Source organism: Peromyscus maniculatus, chromosome 17 (genome assembly GCF_049852395.1).
Source record: "Peromyscus maniculatus bairdii isolate BWxNUB_F1_BW_parent chromosome 17, HU_Pman_BW_mat_3.1, whole genome shotgun sequence".
In the NCBI taxonomy this organism is placed as follows: domain Eukaryota; kingdom Metazoa; phylum Chordata; class Mammalia; order Rodentia; family Cricetidae; genus Peromyscus; species Peromyscus maniculatus.
In genome coordinates, this window is record NC_134868.1 from 16,674,145 (window position 1) to 16,699,992 (window position 25,848).

At 41.8% G+C, this 25,848-nt stretch overlaps 1 long non-coding RNA gene and 1 pseudogene across 1 annotated transcript; both read left to right on the top strand.

Moving 5' to 3' along the window:
- The first annotated feature begins 1,352 nt into the window (after nucleotides 1-1,352).
- LOC102911638 (ATP-dependent RNA helicase DDX39A pseudogene) lies at nucleotides 1,353-2,135 on the top strand (annotated as a pseudogene).
- A 4,975-nt stretch (nucleotides 2,136-7,110) lies between these two features.
- LOC121823430 (uncharacterized) lies at nucleotides 7,111-22,221 on the top strand. Its single transcript, XR_006064881.2, has 3 exons — nucleotides 7,111-7,350; nucleotides 21,679-21,811; nucleotides 22,162-22,221. It is a non-coding gene; the product is annotated as an uncharacterized LOC121823430 (long non-coding RNA).
- The last annotated feature ends 3,627 nt before the right edge of the window (nucleotides 22,222-25,848 follow it).

Below are 25,848 nucleotides of genomic sequence, written 5' to 3' on the forward strand. Positions count from 1 at the left end.
GGTCATCACCACGGCTCATCAAGTAAGATGATTACCAAGCAAGCCTGATGATTGAAGTTCAGATCCTGGAACTCACATAAAGAACACAGAGGAGAACAGACTCCACAAAGTCCTCCTCTGACCTCCACCTGTGTGTGCCCAAAACACATATCATGGGCATGAAAACACATTAATAATAAAAGAGAAAATTTGAAACTAAAAGGTCGAAGATGGATGCCCCAATGTTGCAGGAGAAGTGTGGGTGAATGTCCAGGCAGTCAGCTGCTCCTGTCATTTGTCACATTTTTTGGAAGTCAGTTGTTCGCACTTCTTGCTTACTCAGTTAATATTATTTCCTTCTCGGGTCTCTGATGGAGTTGAATATTAGATAGTCTTAGTCCTAGTTTTCCTTGTTAACAAATTCAGAAAAAAAAAAAAAACTTACTGAAAGAGGTGTAAAGTATATAAGACAGAAAGACATCCAAAGAAAGTTTTGGGTATGGTAAGACAAGTTAGGATAAAAAGTGAATTAGGTACAACTTTGCATTCACCAAAATCAGATAAATGATGGAGTATTTTCTCTGAATTTGTCAAATGTGTTTGGACTGGACATTGGGAATGTAATGATTGACTGTATATGTCGTATGTACTTATGTATATAGTTTTTCTTCTATTAGTTATCACCTCCTTGTATTATTTTAGATGGACAAATAAAAGGTGGGGTATGGGATGGTCTATTGTGTATCAAATGAAGCTTGCCTGAGGATCAGAGGGCAGTGCAAGCCACAAAATTAAACACGAAGGCCAGGCAGTGGTGGCCTAGCCCTCGGGAGGCAGACATCTGTCTGGAGCTGTGAGTTCCAAGCCACCCTGGACCTCAGGAGATTGATTCAATCTAAGTGAGAACCAAGGCAGGCACTGGTGGCCACACCTTTAATCCCAGGCCTTGAGAATCACATGCCTTAAGTTCCAGCACCAGCAAGGAAGTGATCTGATTGGTTGGAGAAAGGTATATCAAGGCATGAGAACACAGAGGCTTTCACAGACAGGCTTAGCAGAGTCAGGGCGGCAAGACAGTGGCAGTAGCTTGTTCTTTAGTCCCTCTGATCTTTACACTAATATCTGGCTGCTGGTTTTTTGGTTTTGTTTTGTTTGTTTTTTAAAAAGGGCCATTTAAGATTTTGTGCGACACCTGGTGCCCGACGTGAGAAGCGAAAAGACAATGGCCCAGGGAGCAAGACCCAAGTCGGCCTCCCAGGTAGAAGGGTTGCAGCTGAGGTCATTGTCCCCAGGGTCAGGACTTAGGAGCAGAAGGACAGCTGGCGGCTCTCTTTGCAGCTTCTGGGGGCGAACCCGAAATGGGCGACAGTGCCATGGCAGAACAGGATGTGGAAGAGCAGCTTTTGGATTATGATGAATTTGAAGAGCCCCAAGCAGCCCAGGAGATCACCCCAGCTCCCCCGAAGAAAGAAGTCCAAGGATCTTATGTGTCGGTTCACAGTTCTAGTTTCAGGGACTTTCTGCTGAAGCCGGAGCTCCTGAGAGCCATAGTGGAGTGTGGCTTTGAGCACCCTTCAGAGGTCCAGCATGAGTGTGTTGCCCAGGCCATTCTGGGTATAGATGTCCTGTGCCAGGCCAAGTCTGGGATGGGCAAGACGGCGGTGTTTGTGCTGGCCACCCTGCAGCAGATGGAGCCCATGGACGGGCCCGTGTAGGTATTGGTCATGTGCCACACCAGGGAGCTGGCCTTCCAGATCAGCAAGGAGTATGAGCGCTTCTCCAAGTACATGGCCAGCGTGAAGGTATCTGTGTTCTTTGGGGGCCTCTCCATCAAGAAGGATGAAGAGGTGTTGAAGAAGAACCGTCCCCACGTGGTAGTGGGGACCGCAGGCTGGATCCTGGCACTGGTCCGCAGAGGGAGTCTCACCCTGAGGAACGTGAAGCACTTTGTGCTAGACGAATGTGACAAGATGCTGGGACAGCTGGACATGCGACAGGACGTGCAGGACATCTTTCGAGTGACGCCCCACGAGAAGCAGTGCATGATGTTCAGCGCCACCCTGAGCAAGGAGATCCGGCCCGTGTGCAGGAAGTTCATGCAGGATCCCATGCAGGTGTGTGTGGAGGACGAGAGCAAGCCTCTCGTTAGTAGCTAGTCATTACAATAGAACTTGTATTTATGTTAGGTATGTTTTCAAGTTCAAACAGATATTTTAGAGAGTCTTCAGACACTTCAGTGAGCTGCAGAATATGACATTTAAGATATTATAATAACATTTATTTATTTAAATGGAAATGCGACCATGATTTTTTTGATTTTTTAAAATAATTTTTAATAAGACATTTTCTATTCATTTCACATATCAACTACAGATTCCCCTTTCCTCCTTCCTCCTGCCCCACAGCCTCCCTCCCCCACCTCATACACCCCATTCTCACATCCTTCAAGGCAAGGTCTCATATGGGGAGTCAAGAGAGCCTGGTACTTTCAGTTGAGGCAGGTCCAAGCCCCTCCATCCTGCACCAAGGCTACACAAAGTGTCTCACCGTAGGCACTAGGTTCCAAAATGCCAGCTCATGATTGAGGGACAGGTCCCTATCCCATTGCCTGGAGGCTCCCTATACAGTTCAAGCTAAACACCTGTCTGGCTTATCCAGAGGGCCTAGTCCAGTACCATGGGTGCTCTTCAGCTATTGGTCCACAGTTTATGAGTTTCCACTAGTTTGGCTAGTTGTCTCTGTATTTTTTCCATTCATGGTGTTGTATCCATTGCTCATAGAATCCCTCCTCTCTCTCTCATTGATTGTGCTATAGGACCTCTGCCTAGGACCCAGTCTCTGCATATACCTCCTTCAGTCACTGGATGAGGGTTCTATGATGACAGAGTATTGAGCCATCCCATCAGCAGAGTATGCTGGCTCAGGCAACCTCTCAACTATTGCCAGTAGTCTATGGTGGAGTCATCCTTGTGGATTCCTGGGAACCCCCCTAGCACTCTGTTTCTCCCTATGCCCATGGTGTCTTCATTTATTAGGGTGTCTCTTCCTTGCTCTCCCACTCTGTTCCCGTTCCAGTTCCAGCCTCTTACTGCCCTAAGATCTCACCCCCCCATTCCTTGCCCCCCATTACATGCCCTCACCCCCAGTTTGCTCATTGAGATCTCAGACTTTTCTCTCTCACTGGGCAATCCATGCATCCTTCCTAGGGTCCTCTGTCCATGCTAGCCTCCCTGGAGCTGTGGGTTGCAGTCTGCTTATCCTTTGCCTGACATCTAGTATCCACTTATGAGTGAGTACATACCATGTTTGTCCTTCTGAGTCTGGGTTAGCTTACTTAGGACGATAGTTTCTAGTTCCATACATTTGCCTGTAAACATGATGTCATTGCTTTTCTCTGCTGGCTAGTACTCCATTGTGTATATGTACCACATTTTCTTCATTCATTCTTCAGTTGAGGGGCATCTAGGTTGTTTCCAGGTCCTGGCTATTACAAATAATGCTGCTAAGAACATAGTTGAGCATGTGTCCTTATTGTATTTTTGAGCATTCCTTGGGTATATGCCCAAGAGTGGTATAACTGGGTCTTGAGGAAGATTGAAAGTAGCAAGTAGTCTTGTACACATTGGTACCAGAGACCACAGACACTGAGAGCAACAATTAATAAATGGGACCTCTTGAAAATGAGAAGCTTTTGTAGGGCAAAGGACATGGTCAAGAAGACCAAACAATAGCCTACAGAATGGAAAAAGAACTTCAGCAACACCACAACTGACAAAGGGCTGATCTCCAGAATATATAAAGAAGTCGGGGAACTAGACATCAAAATTCCTAACAATCCATTAAAAAATGGGCAATAGTGCTAAACAGAGAATTATCAACAAAAGAATCTCAAATGGCCGAAAGAATTTGAGGAGTTGCTCAACATCCTTATTCATCAGGGATCTGCAAATCAAAATGATTCTGAGATAGCATTTACACCTGTCAGAATGGCTAAGATCAAAAACACTGAAGACAGCTTATGTTGGAGAGGATATGGAGCAAGGGGAACACTCCTACACTGTTGGTGGGAATGCAAACTTTTGTGGTCACTTTGGAAATCAGTGTGGCGCTTTCCGAGAAAAAATTTTTTTTTTAATAATTATGAGACATCAGCTCCTGGCAGCATGGATCTACTTCAGAAAAGACGATGGGCATTGTAAACACTCTACATAGAGTTTATTTTCTTTCTGGGAAAAGTGAGCCAGCAGGCAAGAGAGTTTCCTTGCCTCGACTTCTGACAGTATGCTGTAGGAAGGTCTCTGGATATCTCCAACATTGTTTTTGCTTTAATTTTGAATACATTCTTAATTTCTGACACTGCAAGAAGCTTCAGATTCACCTACATTTTATATCTTGATTCTATAAGGAGGTATTTTCTGAAGAGTGTAGACTTGAATCATGGGATTCAATAAAAACCAAGGCCTTGGCAGTAGGTGTGTTCATTGTATCAAATTGTTCTCACACTTTGATCTTCTCAGCTCTTTGAAGAGTTGTCTTAAGTAGGGTTTCTATTACTGTGAAAAGACACCATGACCCAGACAACTCTTTTTTTTTTTTTTTTTTTTTTTTTTTTTTTTTTTGGTTTTTCGAGACAGGGTTTCTCTGCATAGCTTTGCGCCTTTCCTGGAGCTCACTTGGTAACCCAGCCTGGCCTCGAACTCACAGAGATCTGCCTGGCTCTGCCTCCCGAGTGGTGGGATTAAAGGCGTGGGCCACCACCGCCGGCCCAGACAACTCTTATAAGGAAACCATTTAATTGGTGTAGCTTATTTACAGTTTGAGAGGTCTGTAGTTGAAAGACCTCTGAAATGGTAGGAAAGCCCTTCAGAAGATCCTCTTTCACAGAAAAGTCTGTCAGATACACTAAGGTTGTAGGCTGAAGACAGAGGGACCAATGTTGCAGGGGAACCTTGGGTGAATGTCCAGGCAGTCAGCTGCTCTTGTCATTTGTCACATTTTTTCCAAGTCAGTTGCTTGTACTTCCTGCTTACTCAGTTAATATTATTTCCTTCTCAGGTCTCTGATGGAGTTGAAGATTAGATAGTCTTAGTTCTTGTTTTCCTTGTTAACAAATTCAGAAAAGAAACTCACTGAAAGATGTGTAAAGTATGTAAGACAGAGAGACATCCAAAGAAAGTTTTGGGTTGGTAAGACAAGTTAGGATAGAAAGTGAATTAGTTACAACACTTTGTACTCACCAAAAAAGGATAAATGATGGAGTATTTTCTCTGAATTTGTCAAATGTGTTTGGACTGGACATTGGGAATGTAATGATTGACTGTATATATCATATGTACTTATGTATATAGTTTTTCTTCTATTAGTTATCACCTTCTTGTATTATTTAAAGTGACAAAAAAGGGGTGTGTGTGATGGTCTATTGTGTATCAAATGAAGCTTGCCTGAGGATCAGAGGGCAGTCAGTGCAAGCTACAAGATTAAACACAGAGGCCAGGCAGTGGTGGCCTAGCACTCGGGAGGCAGACATATGGAGCACTGGAGCTGTGAGTTGCAAACCACTCTGGACTACAGGAGATTGATTTAATCTGGGAGAGAAACAGAGCCAGGCACTGGTGGCCTACACCTTTAATCCCCATACTTGGGAGTTACATGCCTTTAACCCCAGCACCAGGAAGGAAGTGATACTGCTGCGTGGAGATGGATATTTAAGGCGTGAAAAGACAGGAACTAAATCTCTTTTCAACTAGGGGCCTTAGGCTAGAGAGCTTTTTCAGCTGAGTTCTCTCTGAGCCTTTGAAATATTGGATTTGAAGTGTTGGTGATGTGAGAGATGACTGTGGCTTGTTCATTTTTCTCTGTGATGTTTCAGCATTTACCCTAGTATCTGGCTCTGGTTTTTTTTTTATTAAAGGACCACTTAAGATTCATACAAGGAGTGGGCAGGGAGGAAGGGGCAGAGACCAGAGAAAACCTTACAGAGAAGAGGAAAACTCTTGTGAAACTTCAGCATGCTTACACTCATGGTCAAATGAATCAAGTTTCTTTTTTTATTTGGTACATAAACTTGTTGTAAGCAAAGCACTCAAAGGGAAAATTCCTAAGCAGCAGTGCTGGGTTTAGGAGTCATTTGTCAAATTAATCATGATATATTTTCTTGCCTTGAGTGCGTCAGCTGGGATGTATTACATTCCATCCTAGGAACAGAATCCAAGTCATAGGTTCCCAGCAAACAACTGCTCAGTCTACGGAAGAGCAGAGTACTCCTGGTATTTCAGTACCATTCTCTTGAGTTTTCTACCATCTTCCAGCTGGGGCGATGCTATCCGGGTAGGAACCCTCATACAGAGTTTTAAAGCCAACACAGTGCTGGCGTTCTGATTCTAGCACAAGGCAATCGTGGGTCCAGTATGAGGGAGTCGCTTAGGGAGAATGGGGTGGAGGGAGTCGGTTTTGATAAATATTTGAAATAAGCTTCAAGAAAGAGTCCCAGTGTTTAGCTCAATCTCTCTTCCTAGCACTATAGCTAAGTAGGTGGGATGCCTAACAATGAAATTATAACATTTGATCATGTACCATTTGACAAAATAATGTGCTTAATATTATGTTAAGCCAAAAAAGTATACTGAATATAATCAATTTAAACATGTTGGCATTCTTAAAAATGTGAAAATTTATAATCTGAAATTCAGCATGTTTAGAGTAGCATGGCTGAAGATGAAGGCTAATTCTATAATTCTGAAATGCTATGTTTATTTTCTTAATTTGTAGTAAAATATGGCAATATTCTGTTTAATTAAATGAAGTTGATGTAGATACCTTGTGCACAAATGTCCATAGGAATAAAATGACTCAGGCTAAACTAATATCTCTGCTTCTGAATGTATATCATCATGCATTCTGCTCTCTCTATTCCAAATTTGGACTTGACATTGGTGGGACAAGGACCCATTATACCTACAGTTGAAACTAAAAAGCTAAGAATTTTCTAGATCTTTTGAGTATTTTAAATTCTCTTATGGTATATGTAACTAATCAAAACAACCTTTTTAAAGACAAGTAGTTTTATCCATTTGTATGTTAATTTCCTCCATCCCATGGTTTAAAAGTAAGTAAGCCATCCCCATCGCCCACCAGCCAGAATCTTGCTGTGTAACCAAGCATGGCCTTGATCTCATAATCCTCTTGCCCCAGCCTGCTGTGGGATGGTCTGTATGTCAAATTGCTCTGATTGGTCAATAAATAAAACACTGATTGGCCAGTGGCCAGGCAGGAAGTAGGTGGGACAAGGAGAGAGGAGAGTTCTGGGAAGCAGAAGGCTGAGGCAGAGAAACTGCCAGCCACCACCATGACAAGCCGCATGTGAAGACACCGGTAAGCCACAAGCCACGTGGCAAGGTATAGATTTATGGAAATGGATTAATTTAAGCTATAAAAACAGTTAGCAAGAAGCCTGCCACAGCCATACAGTTTGTAAGCAATATAAGTCTCTGTGTTTACTTGGTTCGGTCTGAGTGGCTGTGGGACTGGCGGGTGACAGAGATTTGTCCTAACTGTGGGCAAGGCAGGAAAACTCTAGCTACACCAGCCTCCTGAATCTTGGGATGATAAGAATGTACCATACACTAAAGTTTTGTGAATAGTTATTTGAGAAAAGGTACTTTCTTTCTTTATAAAGAAACATTTATTTATTTAAAGTGTTTTATGAGGGATGTTTTGCCTGCATGGGTGTCTGTTTATCACACATCTGCATGGTACCCTCAGAGGCCAAAGGGGGATGTAACTCTCTTTAACTGGAATTACAAAAGGTTTGCAGCAGCTCTGTGGGTGTTAGATATGAAAACCAGGTCCTCTGGAAGAGCAGCCAGTGCTCTTGACTGCTGAGTTATCTCTCCACCCTATTACTATTATTACTGTTGTTGTGGTTGTGCATGGCGCAGGGTTGGGGGGGTAGGGAGGTAGGGGTGGGGGGTGGGGGTAGGGGTGGGAGGGGGTGGGGGTGGTGCAGTATCTCCATCCACCACATGTTCCTGAACTCATGTTATCATTAGTGGCGAGAGCCTTTATCCGCTGAACCATCTTTCCGGGTAGGAGAAACAATATTTTCTTACTGTCGTAAAAAAACACACCATCTAGTTTCTTGACATTGTTCTAGAATCTAGACATTTTATTCCATGCCACTCAAATGAATAGAATTAAACTTAAATAGCTCCTCGACACATTAGATTCAAACTGAACTAATGTGCTTGGGAGCTCAGCAAGCAAAGGGAGGGAAAGTTCATTTCTGGCACATTGACTATTGCCTTTTGGGTTATGGGAGCATGGGGGAGGGTACAAAAGCCTGAGCTTGTTGACAAAAATTGCTAGCCATCCCAGGCCAGATTTTTGTCTTGGCTTATTTTAGAACAATTTTCACAAACAAGTTAGGAAAGATGATAACTTGAACTTTTGTCTATATTTCTCTGAATTCCTCCCAGATGGAGCTAAATAGTAGCCTCAGAATAGGTATATTCAAATGGTCCTTTGAGATTTAGTACCTCTAGGGTGACTGACGTGGCCTCAGCCCCATGTTACCTGGATTCTAAAAGCTGCATGGCCTCTGATTCTCCAGTTATTTTGAATTACGTACAGACGTGCTAGACTTAGGATTTGGTGGAAGAGAACATTTTGAAGTATCAGAAGAGAGAGGGGGCTTTTCATTTTTTTTAACTAAATACTTTAAATTATAAGAGTCTGGGTGGAGAATGAGGAGAGTTTTCTGCAAGTAATTAGACCCAAATGGCTTTGCAGCGGTAGAACTATTGACGGATCTTGGTAGAGTGGTGTCTTGGTGTTAAGTCAGTTGCTCCTCAAATGTTTTAGCCCAATTCCAGCCCATAAAGTTCACTCTCTTGAATTCATTCAATGATGGATAATTACTAAAAATTCATTGTGTACCTAGCATGTGGCAGGGTACGAGCTAGCATTAATGTATTGGGGAAATGAAGAAAAAAATGTCTTCCGGCCCTTCCTGGAATTACATTCTTAGAGACAGCCCAAGCCAAGATGGATAAACTCTCATACGATGTTGGTCTCCCTACCAAATACTATCACAGAGAGGAGACTGGGATTCAGAATACTTTTGGAGTCTTTCTTTGGTCTGTCCTTTGTTATTGACTAGTATGCGAGAGGAATCATGCCCCGTTGGAGGGTCCAGGCACACAAAAGACGCAATGCACGGCTCATACTACTTCCTCATTGGACAAGCTGTTGACAATGCTTTGCATCGAGAGACCGTAACATCACAATTCCATCATCTGTTTAGCAAAGAATTCAGGACCGAGTCCTGCCCACCTCGTGCTCAGGGAAGATGCTCAGACAATCTTTCAGCAGGAGTGGAAGGCGTGGGAGTGTGTGCAGAAGCTGCATAAGCAGAGGCTCAGAAGGGATGCTCGGTGCAGCAATCTGAATAATGCAATTTTGCCACTGTGTGTAAACACAGACTGCCTGAGGTATTTTCATGCTATTTAGCCACACAAGACAGACTGTAGGAGTAAGAAAGGAAATACTGTCTTGGATACTGGTGATGGGCCATGAAAAATAAATGAGGCCCTTTAAGAGTAATTACCAAAAAAACTCAGATTATCTGGAGAGTAAGGGCCGAGAAAACCTTTCCAATATGTTTTTCTGTAATTGGCTGTTTAAGAATTCAAACAATATAAAAGACTTATAATTTGTCATAAAACTGCCAAAAGGTAATATAAAATAAATGTAGAGTGCTTCATTGTTGTGAGTGTGATTTTTTTTTAAAGAAAATAGAAACTTTTCCAATTTATCCAACAACCTTCCAACTGTGTAAGGTATTAAAATTATATATGCTATTTAAAAATTATTAGGAATCCATCAAATTGGCAAGATATCAGGTTTCACGTATTCAGGATTTTACTTTTGTTAGGAAGCAACTTCTATAAACTCCCTATTGGAGTTAGGTAATTGGTGGATGTGAGCAGGGTTTTCGTGGAGGGGAAATATTGTCAAAGAAGAAGGAATTAGACACAGATGAGCATGCCTGTAACCTTAATCCTCAGGAGGCTGAGGCAGGAGGATTCTGAGTTCAAGATCAGACTGAGCTACACAGTGTGACTGTTTTCGCTCAAAAGAAAGAAGAACGAATGATAAATATTCTTTTTTTTTTTTTTTTTTTTTTGGTTTTTCGAGACAGGGTTTCTCTGTGTAGCTTTGCGCCTTTCCTGGAACTCACTTGGTAGCCCAGGCTGGCCTCGAACTCACAGAGATCCGCCTGCCTCTGCCTCCCAAGTGCTGGGATTAAAGGCGTGCGCCACCACCGCCCGGCTTGAATGATAAATATTCTTTGTCTGAATCCTCCCTTAGCATAAGATGCCAGCCAACAAGACATCAAGAAGAGAGGAGAAATCGCCCTTCCATCTCTAGAGCCCCTACACATGAAGACTTAGATAAACAGAAGGGAAGAACTGTTTTCTGGCTCTGATTGGTGTTTGTTCTGCATCTGGGGAAGTCTGTAACTGCAGTGCCCTTAGACAAGGCCAGTGTTCCTATGGAGGCACAACCTGCTAGGAACCTCTGCTTTGCAGCAACATGGAACCCAACTGTGTGTACAGATGTTACCTCCCTCTCTGTTAGGCATGATAGTTTTTCTGTACTCTGCCCTTTGCAGGGAGGCAAATAGAAAAGTTGGAGAGAGTGGGTTGGGGTAGGAGAGCAGCTCATGGTAGTTCTGTCCTTTCCTGTTTCTTGTCCCTCTTTGAGTTTTGATCTTTGTTTTCTGGCATTAGGGCAAAACATCTGTCTTAGGGTTTCTATTGCTGTGAGGAGACACCACGACCATGACCATGGCAACTCTTATACAGGAAAAGTCTTAATTGGGGTTGCTCACTTACAATTCAGAGCTTTAGTCCATTGTTGTCATGGCGGGAGGCAAGTGAACTGTCACTGAGCAGTATCTTGAGCATATATGAGACTCAAAGCCTGCCCCCACGCTGACACACTTCCTTCAACAAGACCACACCTACTCCAACAATGCCACACCTCTTAATAGTGTCACTCCCTTTGGGAGCCATTTTCTTTCAAACCACAACAGCATCCCAGTATGTGTTTACCAGGTAGTATAAGTTGTTAAAAGAGAAAAAGGTATTTTAGTTACAGTTGCTGGGACTAAACGCGTCATAGAAAGAGCTTGAGGAAGGAGGGGTTTATTTTTGCTTGTAGTTGGAGGGGACAGTTCATCAGAGGGGGAAAGGAATGATGGCAGGAGCTGCAGGCTGCTGTGGCCATGTTGTATCTGCAGTCAGGAAACCCAAAAAGCTGAATGTAGTCAACTTCGGACTCCAGTCCTGGAAGGGTAGCACCTACATTTAAGGTGGATCTCTCCACCTTAATTAACCAAAAGTAGATTATCCCTCATACCTGTGTCACTAGAGATTTGTTTCCATGGTGATTATAAATCTTATCTAATTGATAAGATTGACTGTCATGGGCAGTGAGGAGACTTTTAGCAGGTACAAAAATGTACAGTGGTCATCTGTGATAAGCAACAGATCTTAAGTCAGACAGGATGATGTATATTGTTAGGCTTTTTCCATGCTTCTTGGTGTTTTTCTGTAAATGGCTGAAATCAGCTCACAGGTACCTCATGTGTCAGGCAATTGTTTGCTCAAGTAGTCTTGTATTGGTGAGCATGTGATCACAATGCCTGTAAAGAGACAAATCATTCTCCCACCAAAGCAAATTAAATAACAAAGACCCAAATTAGATTTACCATTTTCTCTTTTAAATGTACTTTACAGGGACATTTATGTACTCACATGAGTTTTTGTTTTATATAACATTAATGAAGCCAAATGACTTTTCCCTTTATTTATTTAATGCAGTTACAGTTTAATGTGGTTAGATCAAAATGGAATTATCTGAGTTAAGGACAAAGATTTTTTATTTTCAGTTTTTAGCATTGCAAGAGCTTCAACAATCATCCCAATCTATTAGCAATAGAGTTTATCTACATTTAGTAGTATTTAAATGTTAGATATATTTATATTTGAATATCGCAACATGACTAAAATTAATAAATCTCATGAAATATTGGTGGATTTTTTTAAAAGTCCTTTGTGAGCAATAGAAATTTAGGAGACATTTGTCCCCATGATCAAAGAGTATGAATTAAAGTGAAATAGAAGAGCTCAGTTAGTTTTTAATCTTTAAAGTATTTAAGAAGAAAGGAAAAAAATCTAAAATGCCTTTTTTTTTGTAACTCATAAAAACATGGCCACTCTGCCGGTGGAGCGATAGAATACTGCCTGTACACAAGGGGGTCATAAAATCCACTTTTCCTGGGTGCTGAGATTAGAAATTTTTCATAGACTAAGAAAAGTAGAATCACCCAATGATTTATGAGAATAATTTCCAAGTCCTTTGAAGAATTAAAACCAGTCTATATAATAGCAAGCACATGGCAGGCGAGTAATAAATATTGGGTGTAATTGGGAGTAAATAAGGCATTTTGGGACTGAGGGCTACAAAAATGTCTTCTGGTATTTTCTTGGCCTCTTCGTTATCCTAAGCCTCCAGTGGGCCTCATTTGTGACTTGGATTCTAGGAGACATCACCTCATCCCTGGGCACGTCTCCTCTTAAAGCTTTTATCTGCTTCCTCGATCACCTCACCTCCATTTTCCTATTCAAATGAGTGTCAAGTCTGATATTTTTCAAGTGAAAAATAACCATTTCAGGATAAGAAAAATGCAGACCGACTAGGTTGTGGCTATAACTGCCTGGTCCATAGGCAAGCCGTCACTCTGGTGGCCAGTGAGCAGAAGCCTGAGAGGTGGAGGGTAGGGAGGGAGCGCTGAACACACACACGGAGGAGCATGTCAGCACCCACCTCCCTCCTCTTCTTCCTTGTTCCTCCCTCCATGGAAGCGCAAACCTTTCTGCTGTTATTTAGTGATTTGGTTATTTAGTGGAGGAGTTTCTCTTTTAAAGAGGATGGCCAAGAAAAGTAACACATGCAACATCCAACACATGCCCAAGTTGTAAACTAATTATATTGTATAGTTTGTTTGCTGTGCTTTGCCTTTATCATAAATGCTTGCCTTTTCTCAATTACGTATTTGCTCTAGAAGCTTTGCTTTTTCTTTTTTCTTTTTCCTTGAGGTAGTTTCTCATCACAGGCTACCTTCCAGTTCATCATGTAGCAGGCGATAACTTCCACTTCTGGTCCTCCCGCCTCTACTTTCCAAGTGCTGAGATTACAGGTGTTTAGTTTTACAGGTGACATTACAGGTGTGGTAATGGGATGGGACCCAGGCACCCTAGGTAAACACTGTGTCTCCCAGACCCTAGAAATATTACTTTTATGTAATTATTTCTAATACTTCAAGGCTGAATTTGATAAAACTGGAATTCCTTTTGTCAGGTACATTAGTCACTTTTACTCCAGAGAAACAGAAACACTATAGAAATTTCCTGCAGGGATTTCTGCCTATGTTATGGTTGTGAATAGTTGAGAAGTCCCAAGATCCAGTCAGCAAGCTGGAGACCCTTCAGAGAAGGTTAGTTCCACTTTGGAAGGTGACTCAAGACTTGGGAAGAGCTGGTGCTTGATTTCAGAGGCAAAAACACCTTGATATCCCATCTTGAAGGCAATCAGGCTGGAAGAATGACCACTTACAGAAGGGAAGGAAAGTCAGACCTCCAGCTGAGCTCCACCAATGTTAATCTCATCCAGAAACACTCTCGTCTACAAACCCAGGATAATGTTTGACCATGTCTTGGAGCACCTTATAGCCTACTCAAGTTGACCTATTAAAATGACCCATCAGAGGCTGGGAAGTCAGCTCCATCAGTAAATGTCTACCATGAAAAGAATGAGGAACTAAGTTCAGATTCCCAGCATCCTCAAAAATCTGGACATTAGATGCGGGGTCTGTAACCCTAGTGCTGGGGAGACCAAGGGTCAGTGGGGCTTACTGGCCAGCCAGCCTAGATAAATTGATGAACTTCGGGTTCATTGAGAGACCCTATCTCATAAAACAATGTGGACAGCAATAGAGGAAGACACCAATGTTGACCTCTGGCCTCCATACACATGCACATGTATTCATGCACATGTATACACAATCACATGAACACATGCATACACACTACACACACACACACACACACACACACACACACACAGAGCCATCAACTCAGGTAGGATCCATTCGTGTGCTGAAACAATTTTTGATCCATTTATATGTGAAGGATGGCGCTTTTGTCAGGAGTCCAGGTGTTTGGTTGTAGAACTCGTGAAGATGTGATATGATTTGAATGTGTCCTTGCATGTTGTTAATCTCCAAAGTCATTCGTTGATGCTTTTGGAGGTCGGACCTTTAGGAGATAATTAGGGTTAGATGATGTCATTAGTGTGCAGTCCCATTGTGGGATTAGTGAATTTTTTTCTATTTTTCTTTTCCTTCTTTCCTTCCTTCCTTCCTTCCTTCCTTCCTTCCTTCCTTCCTTCCTTCCTTCCTTCCTTCCTTCCTTCCTTCCTTCTTTCTATCTTTCCTCCCTCCCTCCCTCTCTGTTGTTCTTTTTGTTGTTGTTGTTGTTTGTTTGAAACAGGTTTTCTCTGTGTATGCCTGACTGTACTCGCTGTGTTGACCAGACTGGCTTTGAACTCAGAGACCCACCTGCCTCTGTCTTCCAAGTGCTAGGATTAAAGGCATGAGCCACCATGCCTGGCAGATTAGTGGATTTCCAAAAAGACTTGACCCCTGGGTTTTCCCACCAGGCCATGTCTTCTTCCAGATTATGAGGCAGTCAAAGGCGGTTTCCTGATGCAGGACTTGTGACCTTGGTCTTTCCAGGTTCTAAAACTACAGATCTCTTTTCTTTATAACTAGTCAGTGATATTCTGTTTAACAACACAAGATAGACTAAGACAAGATTAGCCATTTTAAAGGAAAATAGCAGAACTATCTGTAAAAATTGCTTAAATAAAAAGCTATTTAAAAAATATTAGCCAGCATTTAATTATTTCATTAAAACATTTTTCTAACCTAGATGTATTTTGCAAACCTCAGTGAGTATCTACTAAATGCCAGGCATTGGGCCGGGCATGAAGCGAACAGACAATAACAAAAAACTTGCCAGTTGCCTGGCAAAGTAGGACAACCAAATAAATATAATAGAAAATAAAACATTAATACTGGATGAACATGCACTTATTATACCTTTTACATTTTTGCACTAATCTTCTAACTAATAGTTCTCTATTATTTGTAGAAATGTCATAATTTGGAAAATAGATTATGCTGCCACTAGATCATAAGCAATGTGAAAAAAAGTTTCTATAAGCTAGAATAGACAAAATTAGAGTATAGTTTTTATAGAGAGACGGCTCAGTAGTTAAGGGTACTGTCTGCTCTTCCAGAGGATCAGGGTTCCATTCCCAGTGCCCACATGGAGGCTCACAACTGTCTGTACCTCCAATGCCATCTGATACCTTTTTCTGGCCTCTGTGGGAAACACATACATGCAGTACACAGACATACATGGAAGCAACACACACACACACACACACACACAATGCATCTTTTCTGAAAAAAATGTAAGAGCAGGAATATCTCTGGTGATATTTTATTTGTGCTGAAATGTGGTGATATTTTATTTGTATGTTAATAAATAAAGCATGCCTGGAGATCAAGGGGAAAAAGGCCAGCCATTTTTAAGTAAACATGGAAGTCAGGCAGTGGTAGTACACACCCTTAATCTGATCACATGGCAGGCAGAGTCTCTGTGTATTCAAGAACACACCAGGGAACAGCCACATGTGGTGACACACGCCTTTAATCCCAGTACCAACCATAGAGACCTGGAGGTCTGTACAGACAGGCAGTGACAAGGAAGTGAGGTAGCTGGGCTAAGAGCCAATGAGAGGGCAGAAAAGCAAGACAATAAAGGTGCAGGTTAGACAGGAAGTAGTTGCATTTTGGAGACAGCTGAGCTGGTGAGGTAAGGTGGTTGGTGGCTCTCACTGTTTCCCTCATCTCTAAGACTTTCACCCCTATATTTGGCTCCGTGTTTTTTGTTTAATAAGACTGTTTAGAGCCTGGCGGTGGTGGCGCACACCTTTAATCCCAGCACTCGGGAGGCAGAGGCAGGCGGATCTCTGTGAGTTTGAGGCCGGCCTGGCCTACCAAGTGAGTTCCAGGAAAGGCGCAAAGCTACACAGAGAAACCCTGTCTCGAAAAACCAAAAAAAAAAAAAAAAAAAAAAGACTGTTTAGAAATTCATCTACAAATATCTTTAAAGGGAAGCGGATGATTTACCTAGCAAGGCCCCAGTTCTGGGATTGACAGAGACAGTCAAAGTAAGGGCGCTACATATGAGATGAGAAAGAGAGATGAATGAGTGGGAGAAAGCGGCTGAACACAAGTGCAAAGAGACGGAGTGAGTTCAGGACAAGGGTAGATGAGTGGGCATGCCTGGGGCATGGTACCAAAGGGTCGGGAGAGGCAGTGAAGTGCCAGGCTTTTGAAGCCACAACATCTTGAACTTATCCTGCAGGTGACAGCGACATACAGCAGAGACACGGAAGACCGCAGCTGAGATCTCTACTTACAAACAAAACCTGTCTCTTAAGACTTCAGTGCCTGCTTATTTACTCATTGGAGAGACAACTTTTGAAAACTTAGGAAATAGAATTATTGGCATCCGTATCTCCTGCCCCTCCCCCCCCCACACACACACTGGGACTTTTTATTGAATCTCCGATCACTGAGTGTAGCGAGTCTTTCTCTGTCCCTCCAGCCAGCTCCCAAATCAGGACACAGAGACTTATTATTAGTTATGAATGCTAGGCCAATAACATCTTCACAGTGTACAAAAAGATGACTCCACCACAACTGAGCTCTGGTTACTCCAGTGGCTGAGCAGGTTACGCACATTGCTGTGACTGACAATTTGGCCTGCCCAGTGTTTCCAGATTCTTAGGGGGGGTCTTATTCAAAACATCGAAACAAGCACTCACAGATCTGTAAAGTAGGAAGGAAACTTTATTCAAAGCAAAGCAATACTAAAGATCAGAATATGTGGCAAGAAAGCAAGGAGCCACACTAGTTAGAAATACTCAACACCCTGGCCTTTGTGTGGGGCTTCCTTTTACAGGATCCAAGAGAAGGCAGAGTTTGGTTGCTAAGGACTTTAGTGTGAGTCTGTCTCTATTTTGACTGACAGGCTTGGATTCAGTAGGCCTTTGCTCACTGCTCATGTTCCTTCCCATGGTACACTTGATTTTAATGATGGCACAACAAATTATGCATAGGAATATTATAAACAGGAGATTCTCCCTTAAAAGTTCATTTGGGAACATAGGTTTGCCTTATTGCTCTTGTTCTCAAAACCAGTTAAGGCCAGATCGTCTTTCTTACTTTCAAATATGATCACAAGTCGGTTATGATTGAATAGAATTTATCTTAGACTGATAGTTGTAGCACGAATCTTAAAAGGTCTTACTAATAAAAACAAACCCGGAGCCAGGTATTGGGGTAAACGGTGAATTATCAGAAAAACAGAACAAGCCACATCCAACCTCACCTTGCCAATTCCTCAGCTGATCTTGTTTCCTCAGACTGAAAGCCTCTGAATCCTCATCTGAATGGATCTCAGCTGAACTGCTGCTAAAAGCTAAACGCTTAAAAAAAGGCTCTAGTTCCTGGTCCTCACACCTTATATACCTTTCTGCTTCCTGCCGTTACTTCCTGGGATTAAAGGCGCGTGTCACAATGCCTGGCTGTTTCCAGTGTGGCTTTGAACTCACAGAGATCCAGATGGATCTCTGCCTCCAGAATGCTAGGGTTAAAGGCGTGTGCTACCACTGCCTAAACCTATGTTTAATATAGTGGCTGTTCTGTTCTCCGACTCCCAGATAAGTTTATTGGGGTGCACAATATATCCACCACAGATAGTCCTTACATAGAAAAACCTACTCCATTGTTAAGAGTAGGGTGTGTGAGTAGCTTGATGAAGGTGGGGGTCTTTAGTTGCTTAATCTGCAACATGCTGTTAGGCATATTGTTTAGAGAAGGGTGTGGGTACACAGGACATGCAGGTGAGACCCCTGGCTGTCAAGTCCATTATTAGAAGGGGTGTGTGTGCACAGCCCATACCAAGTGGAGTTCTAGGTCACTGAGCTGCTACTCCTGTGCTTTCCTGCCTGGAGAAGTTCTAGTTAACATCATCTGTGACGGCACAGGGTATTATGAGTGACTTGGAATTTTTTGTTTTATAACTTAAAAATGTTTAGCTGAATGGCAATGTATGTTCTCTTAAACTGTTGACTAACTGTTTACATTTATACACTAACGAAATGGAAAGGGACATAAACATCATTATTCTGGCCAAATAGAATGAAGTTTTTCTTTTCTTGTAGGAAAACTGTTTTAAGTATTAATTTAATTTAACTGACAATTCTTTTTATTTTATTTTTTGAGACAGGATTTCTTGTAACTTGGGCTGGCTTCAAGCTCACTATGTAGCGGAAACTAAGCTCAAACTCCCCTTGATGCTCCTGCCTTCGCCTCCCAAGTACTGGGATTATGTGCTGTGCTGCCCTGCCTACCTATTAGTCACCACTTTTCAGGGCTGTGACAAATTCTGAGTCTTCAGATGAGGTCTTAGGTAAGCTGATTAGTAAGTAACAGATGGCCGGGCGGTGGTGGTGCATGCCTTTAATGTCAGCATTCAGGAGGCAGAGGCGGAGCCAGGCAGATCTCTGAGTTCGAGGCCAGCCTGGTCTACAGATCAAGATCCAGGACAGTCACCAAAACTCTTCTAAAAACAAAAACAAACAAACAAAAAAAAACCCAAAAATAAATAAAAATAAAGATAAAAGAAGGTAGCCAGATGTATGCTCTAAAAGCCATTTAAGGAAGTAGATTTCTTAATATTTTTATTTTATTTTATTTTATTATATGTGCATTGGTGTTTTACCATGGTGTCAGGTCCCCTGGAACTGGAATTACAGACAGTTGTGAGCTGCTGTGTGGGTGCTGGGAATTGAACCCTGGGTCCTCTGAGAGAGCAGCCAGTGCCCTTAACCACTGAGCCATCTCTCCAGCTCCAGAAGTAGATGATTTTGAAAATGATTTTTTAAAAATGGAAAAGGTACATAAGTTGTAAACACTGTAGGAAAAGGATATGCATACTTTTGTAAAGCTCCTTCACACAGCACGTGAATTCTTGAGATTAGTAACTCAGTTTCACTGTTTTTAAGAGACAATGGTGATAATTCAACTGAGTTTCCCTGCTTTTCTACTGGAGTTACCTGAAATCATATGATGTCACAGTCAGGGCCATGCAGATGGCTAGATCAGCCCCATGTTCCAGGCAGGACTTCCATACATCACTGTGCTCATTTCACTAATATATTTCATCCTGTTTTGGAAGGATTATTGCAAGTCTTAGACTTTTTTTTTTTTTTTTTAGAAAAAAAATTGCATTTGAGAAAAGAAAGATTGCAAAAATGTCTACTCAAGAGAAGAAAGCAAATAGGAGAAATTCTGTGTAGGAAGTTAATATTTTAAAATATTTCTCCCTCCTTCTTTCACCCTGTCTTCCTCCTCCCCCATTTAATTAAACCAGGGCATCCCCTGCCTACTGAATTGGAGGAGGGCTGTGACAAGACAGAGAAAGGAAGAACATCTTCTATGATGTTCAGTTGAGACAAAGCCTGGCATCAGGAAAAGATCTCTACACAGACTGAGGTTTCCCCAGGCACATGTCTCTCTCTTGCAGCCATTCTTTTAAGGGACATTTGAAAAGGTGGGGATAGGGGAAGGTGTGTGTTACCTACAACTACGAAGTATTATCCTGTTACTTAAAAATAGCCAGGAGTGGCAGTCCTGAATTACAAGGAAGGCCAAACTGCAAGTGTGAGAATCACCCTTGTGTAAAAACTCTCAGGGGTGGGGTGGGAAGCTACGGAGGAAATCCAATTTTTTTTAACATTATTGGTGGGGATGTAAAATGCACAAGTGTTGTGAAAAAATAGCTAGCAATGAAACATAAATTACTACAGGCTGCGGCAGTTCTACTTCTTGTATAGCCCAGTTGAAAGCAGGGATTAGAACAGAACCTATCTAGGTTCAGAGCACCATTGTTCACAACAACCAAAAGTTATTAAACAACCCAAATATCCATCGTGGAAAGAATAGCTTCACAATCAGAGTGTACTTATACTAATGAAATATTATGTAGCCCGAAATAGGAAATATGCTTCAAAAATTAGTCTTTTAAAAATATTTATTTATTCATTTATTTATTCATTTATTTATTTATTTATTTATTTATTTATTTATTTATTTATTTATTTATTCACATGTGCACAGTGTTCTGCCTGCATGCCAGAAGAGGGCACCATATCTCATTATAGATGGTTGTGAGCCACCATGTGGTTGCTGGGAACTGAACTCAGGACCTCTGGAAGAGCAGCCTATACTCTCAACCTCTGAGCCATCTCTCCAGCCCCTGAGTCTTGGTGGCAATATATTAAGTGAAATAAGCCAGTGACAATAAGACAAATGCTGTGCAATTCTGCGTCTTGTCTATGAAGTACCTACAAGAGTCAGAGTCACCGAGGTAGACGGAACATTAGATGGCAGCTTGCCAGGGCCCAGCAGAGAGGGGGAGGGGGCTTGTGTTTAATGGATGCTTAGCTTCAGTTTGAGAAAAAGACAAGATCCTGAGGCTGGATGGTTGTACAGTGCTGTGAACACACTTAATATCTCTTGAACCGTACATTTAAGAATGATTGAAATGAGACTGGGGATGTTGGTAGAGAGCATGCCCAGCATGCGCAAATCCCTGACCCCTATCCCTAGCACCAGCACCAATAAACCTGACATGGCAGTACATGCCTGAAATCCCAGCACTCAGGAGGTAGAGGCAGGAGGATTCCAAGTTCAGGGCCAGACCCCAAACCATGACATGGCAACTTACTGTTAATTATGAATGCTCTGCCTTAGCTTAGGCTTGTTTCTAGCTATTTTTTTTTCTTAATCTAAATCAACCCATTTCTATTAATCTATGTGCTGCCCCGAGGCTCATTTACCTCATCAACGTTTTGTCCATCTTGCTTTCCTTCTTCCTCGATGTCTATGTGGTTGGCCCCCCTTTTCTCTCTGTCTGCTTGCCCTGCCTGTCCTTCCTCTGCCTAGCTATTGGCCATTCAGCTTTTTATTAGATCAATTAGGTGCCTTAGGCAGGCAAGGTGAAACAGCAACACATCTTTACATAATTAAACAAATGCAACACATCTTTACATAGTTAAACAATTATTCTATTTCACAACAGAAACCCTACTGCAGTCAGCTGCTGAGTGGTTAGTTGCTTAGAATACAAGTATGTTCTGAAATTCCAGCTTCTCCTGAAGGTGTGACTTAGAGCCTAGAAATGTGGGCCGGGGGAAGCTGGGGGAGGTGGTGCAAGCCTTCAATCCCAGCACTTAGGAGGCAGAGACAGGTGAATCTCTGCAAATTTAAGGGCCAGCCTGATCTACATAGAGTTCCAGGACAGCCAGGACTACATAGAGACTTTGTCTCAAAAAAACAAAAAAAGAGAAAGAAAAGAAGGAAGGAAGGAAGGAAGAGGGGAGTATCCACTACATAAAACACAGGAAAATTTCCTTCCATTTGCCTTCTGTTAGATGGATGCTTTCCTGCTCCCTCAGTCCTGTCATCCCCAAAATGCACTGGAGTAAGGGTTAATCAATAATAGTACACGTCCTGAAGAGAGCTGGGACAACTCAGCCTGCCATTTGCAAGCAGTTTTCACAGTAGGTGAGTATCTTCTGCTCAGGAGTGGAGGACAGAAAATGAGTCGAATGGATGGTTAAGCTGCTGGCAGGAAACCTTTTCAGCACATGGCCTTATGCTGGCTTTTCTTTAAAAGAATAATGCTGGACCATATTGAGTTTTAATTAGGTTTGACTTGCACAAACACTGGGATTTTAGTGTCTAAAATGTAAGCTAACTGGGAAAACCTAATTCCTACTTAATACAGTTTTCATCTGCCGATACCAATGTAATATGATTATGTCCACGCTGATTACCAGTTCTAACTAGAGTCTCACGGAAAAGGTGGTTCCCACGGAATCTCACCTCTTCCTTTTTTTCTCATTTTTCTGTAGATAAATGTTCCCTTGGATATTCAGGCAAATCCTTGTAATCCTGGGAATGTGGTCCTTAAGTAAGTAACTCCTTGTTGGGGGGAAAAAGTAATACCAGCCCTGGTCTTCATCACATTTCTGTACAGTGCTAAGCCTAAGCTTGAGTGGTTTCCAGCTTTCTGGTGACTGGAGACTTCATCTACCCATATGACTTCTGAATGTTCTTATTTTCCTCTTATTTTTGTTGTGGGCTGGCCTCATGGTGTTCTCTCTCTCTCTCTCTCTCTCTCTCTCTCTCTCTCTCTCTCTCTCTCTCTCTCTCTCTCTCTCTCTTAAAAGGTATGTGCTCTGCAGTCTCAGGCATGCTGGCTTTTAAGTGAGACCACAGTATGAAATAATCAATGAGATTTTAAACAGTGTTTGAAGTGGGTGGGAGCCATGCTGTACATTTTGAGACTGATATTCTTGCAGAAGCAACTCTGGGAGACGGGGAAAGGCAAATGAATCACAGATGAGGTCGAAACAAATGAAGTAAAGAAAGTGAACAGATCCGGACTTCAGAAATGGTTTCTATCCCTAATTAGGCATGATACCACCATGCTTGGTTATTGACATGTACTCACTCACATCTTTTGACTTGCTTTTAAAAAAAGAAACAAAGAAGTCACTTCAAGGAAGCCACATCCCATCCCAACTCCGGTGTGTGGCACAATTACCCCACACAAAGAGTCAACTAGCCATCCGACCTACAGTAAAGCTTGACACAGTGAGCGTTTCCCTGATCTCTCTTGGTTGCACATGGATTCATTTCTGCAACATTCTTCCTCCATTTATGAACTTAGCATGTAATAATCATAAAATAAGGAGAATGGATAAGGAACCCACTAATGCCCAAATCAGCCATCAAGGTAGATACGACTACTGCTATCCAGAATGTCACACACACACACACACACACACACACACACACACACACACACACAAACACAACCCCACAAAGACTTGTGTAGGAAATTAAAAATTGCTTTAAATTTTAAAGCAGATGTTCATTTCTTTTTGTAGCTTTAGGTTGTAAGTCACCCTAAAGGAACTTTCAGAAATCAGAATGTATTTCTTTGATAAAATCATGGCGTCAAGGGTATTTCAGAGGTAGATCATGTACCTGGCATGTATGAAGCCTTAGATTCAGTCTCCAGTACAGCATAATGATGTTGATGATAATAATCAAAAGTATATAACATTGTGTTTTAAAGAATTCAGTAAAGGAACTCACTTTAGGGAGCTGGAAATTTTTATGACATCAAATTATCACCTTATCAATGATAAACAAATTGACAAGATCTTACTTGTCTTACGGAGTGTCTGAATTATAGTCTTTTTTTTCTTTTTTGCATTATGTTATGTTTGTTTTTTTACAAAATGCTAACAGTAGGGGCTGAAGAAATGGCTCAGTGGTTAAGAGCACTGACTGTTCTTCCTTAGGTCCTGAGTTCAATTCCTAGCAACCCATGGTGGCCCACAGCCATCTGTAATGGGATCTGATTCCTTCTGGTGAAGACAGGTCACTCATATACACTAAATAAATAAATAATAAAATAAAAGCTAACAGCAAGAATTTCCTGATTATACAAGCAATTAATACTAATTTTTTTGTTTATTTTCGATATTGTATTTTAATGATAACTTTTCTCCCTTCCTTTCCCCATTCCAAAACTTCCCATAAACCCCTCCATGCCCTCCTTCAAATTCATGACTTCTTTATTCTTGCCAGTGAAGGTGGGTGTAGATGTTTTCACCTTAACTCAAGGGTTAAATCTGACATCTGTGGTAGTGGGGCCAACAGGCTCATGTCCTCCCAACATGGCATCTTATGAAGTTAGGAGCCTCACTCTAAGGCATTCTTCAGAATATGAAACATGGACTGAGTAAGACTTTAGACAAGAGGAGTATATAAAGATGAACATGTTAAAACACAATGAAGAAAGAATTAAAAGGTACATACAAATATGTGTGTGTGTGTGTGTGTGTGTGTGTACTATAACAGTAGATGGAAAAAAAGTCATGAGTTTGAAGGAGAGCAGAAGGGAGGGGTATTTGGGAGGATTTGGGGGGGGAGGAAAGGGAGAAATAGAATTAAAAATACTCTCAAAAATAAACAAAAACTAATATTCATTGCTTATGTAATCAGGAAATGCTTGCAGTTAGCTTTTTATAAAAACAAAATGAAACATAATGCAAAAAAGAAAAAAAAATTAGGATGCTCCATAAGACAAGTGGGCTGGCCTCTTTAAGGAGTGTGTAGTGTGGGAGAATATGAGGTAGATTATAGATTGAAACAGACTAGAGATAGATAAAACAGCTGTAGTATATGCTTTTTGAATGGAATTGGAAATTGGAAAAAATCTATAAAATGGAAGGAATAATTTGAATTTGGACATAGCTTTATATTATTAATGGTTTTAATTTATTAAGTGGGACATTTGAAGATATATGTAGAGTGCATGTGAATGACTTTAAAATGGTCCTACAAGAAAAAATCCTCGGCTGGGCATAGTGGTGAACTTTTAACTTTTTCCAAGTGCACAACTTGGAAAGCAGAGGTAGGTGGATCTCTGAGAGTTTGAATTAATCCTGGTCTACATAGTGAGCTCCAGGCAATAGGGCTGCATAGTGAGACGCCCCAGCTAAAGTAAGCAAATAAACAAAAACAGAGATGAGTGAAAGACGGCAAAATGATAACAATCGTTGAGGAAAATCTGGGGTTATGGCGTTCATTTACTAATTTTCTATGTCTTTGCATGTTTTCTTTTTTTGTATGTGTGCTTTTATGATAAAAGGCTTTCTAAAGAGCTCACCTTTAGAACACATGCAGAGTATGGAGGCCATGGACTCTATCCCTTTGCACTGTAAGCAGAACCAAGACAAAAACCAAAGCAAATGACTCAAACAAAAGCCATTGTATCAGTTTCTTTTCTGGTCGCTGTAACTAAATACCTGGCAAGAAGCAATTAAGGGAGGAAAGGCTTACAGGTGAAGGGGATACAGTCCATCCATCACAGCAGGAAGCCTTGACAACAGGAACACAAAGTAACCAGTCATATTACATTTGCAGTCAGGAATCAAAGAGCCGGGCCACGTTATCAAAACTCAAGGCCTGCTTCCAGCTCCCAGTGACCCACTTTCTCTAGCAAGGCTCCACCTCCCAAAGATTCCATAACCGTCCAAAGCAGCTCCTCCAGCCAGGAACCACCAGCTGTTCAAACATAGGAGCTTTGGGGGAATATTTCACATGTAAACCACAATACCCACCATCCACTAACTGAGTGAATAATGTCTGAAAATCAGATATTTCAAATTTATTTGGTTACTCCCATTCATTTGGGTAAGATCAACCTGCATACCTCATCCCTGAAATTAAAAATAAGATAGTAATACTTTCTTAAGTGATAAGTAAAACCTGGGTGTCTTAGTTACTGTTCTAGGAGACTCCAGGACCAAGGCACCCCATAAAAGGAAGCATTTCATGGGGGGCTTACTTATAGTTTCAGAGAGTAAGTCCATGATCATTTCTGCACAGAGTGGTGGCAGGCAGGCAGGCAGGCAGGCAGGCAGGCATGGCACTGGAGCAGTAGCTGAGAACTCATATCTGATCCACAAGTTGCAGGCAGAGAGCTGGAGGCTGGGCTGGTGTGACACACCTCCTCCAGC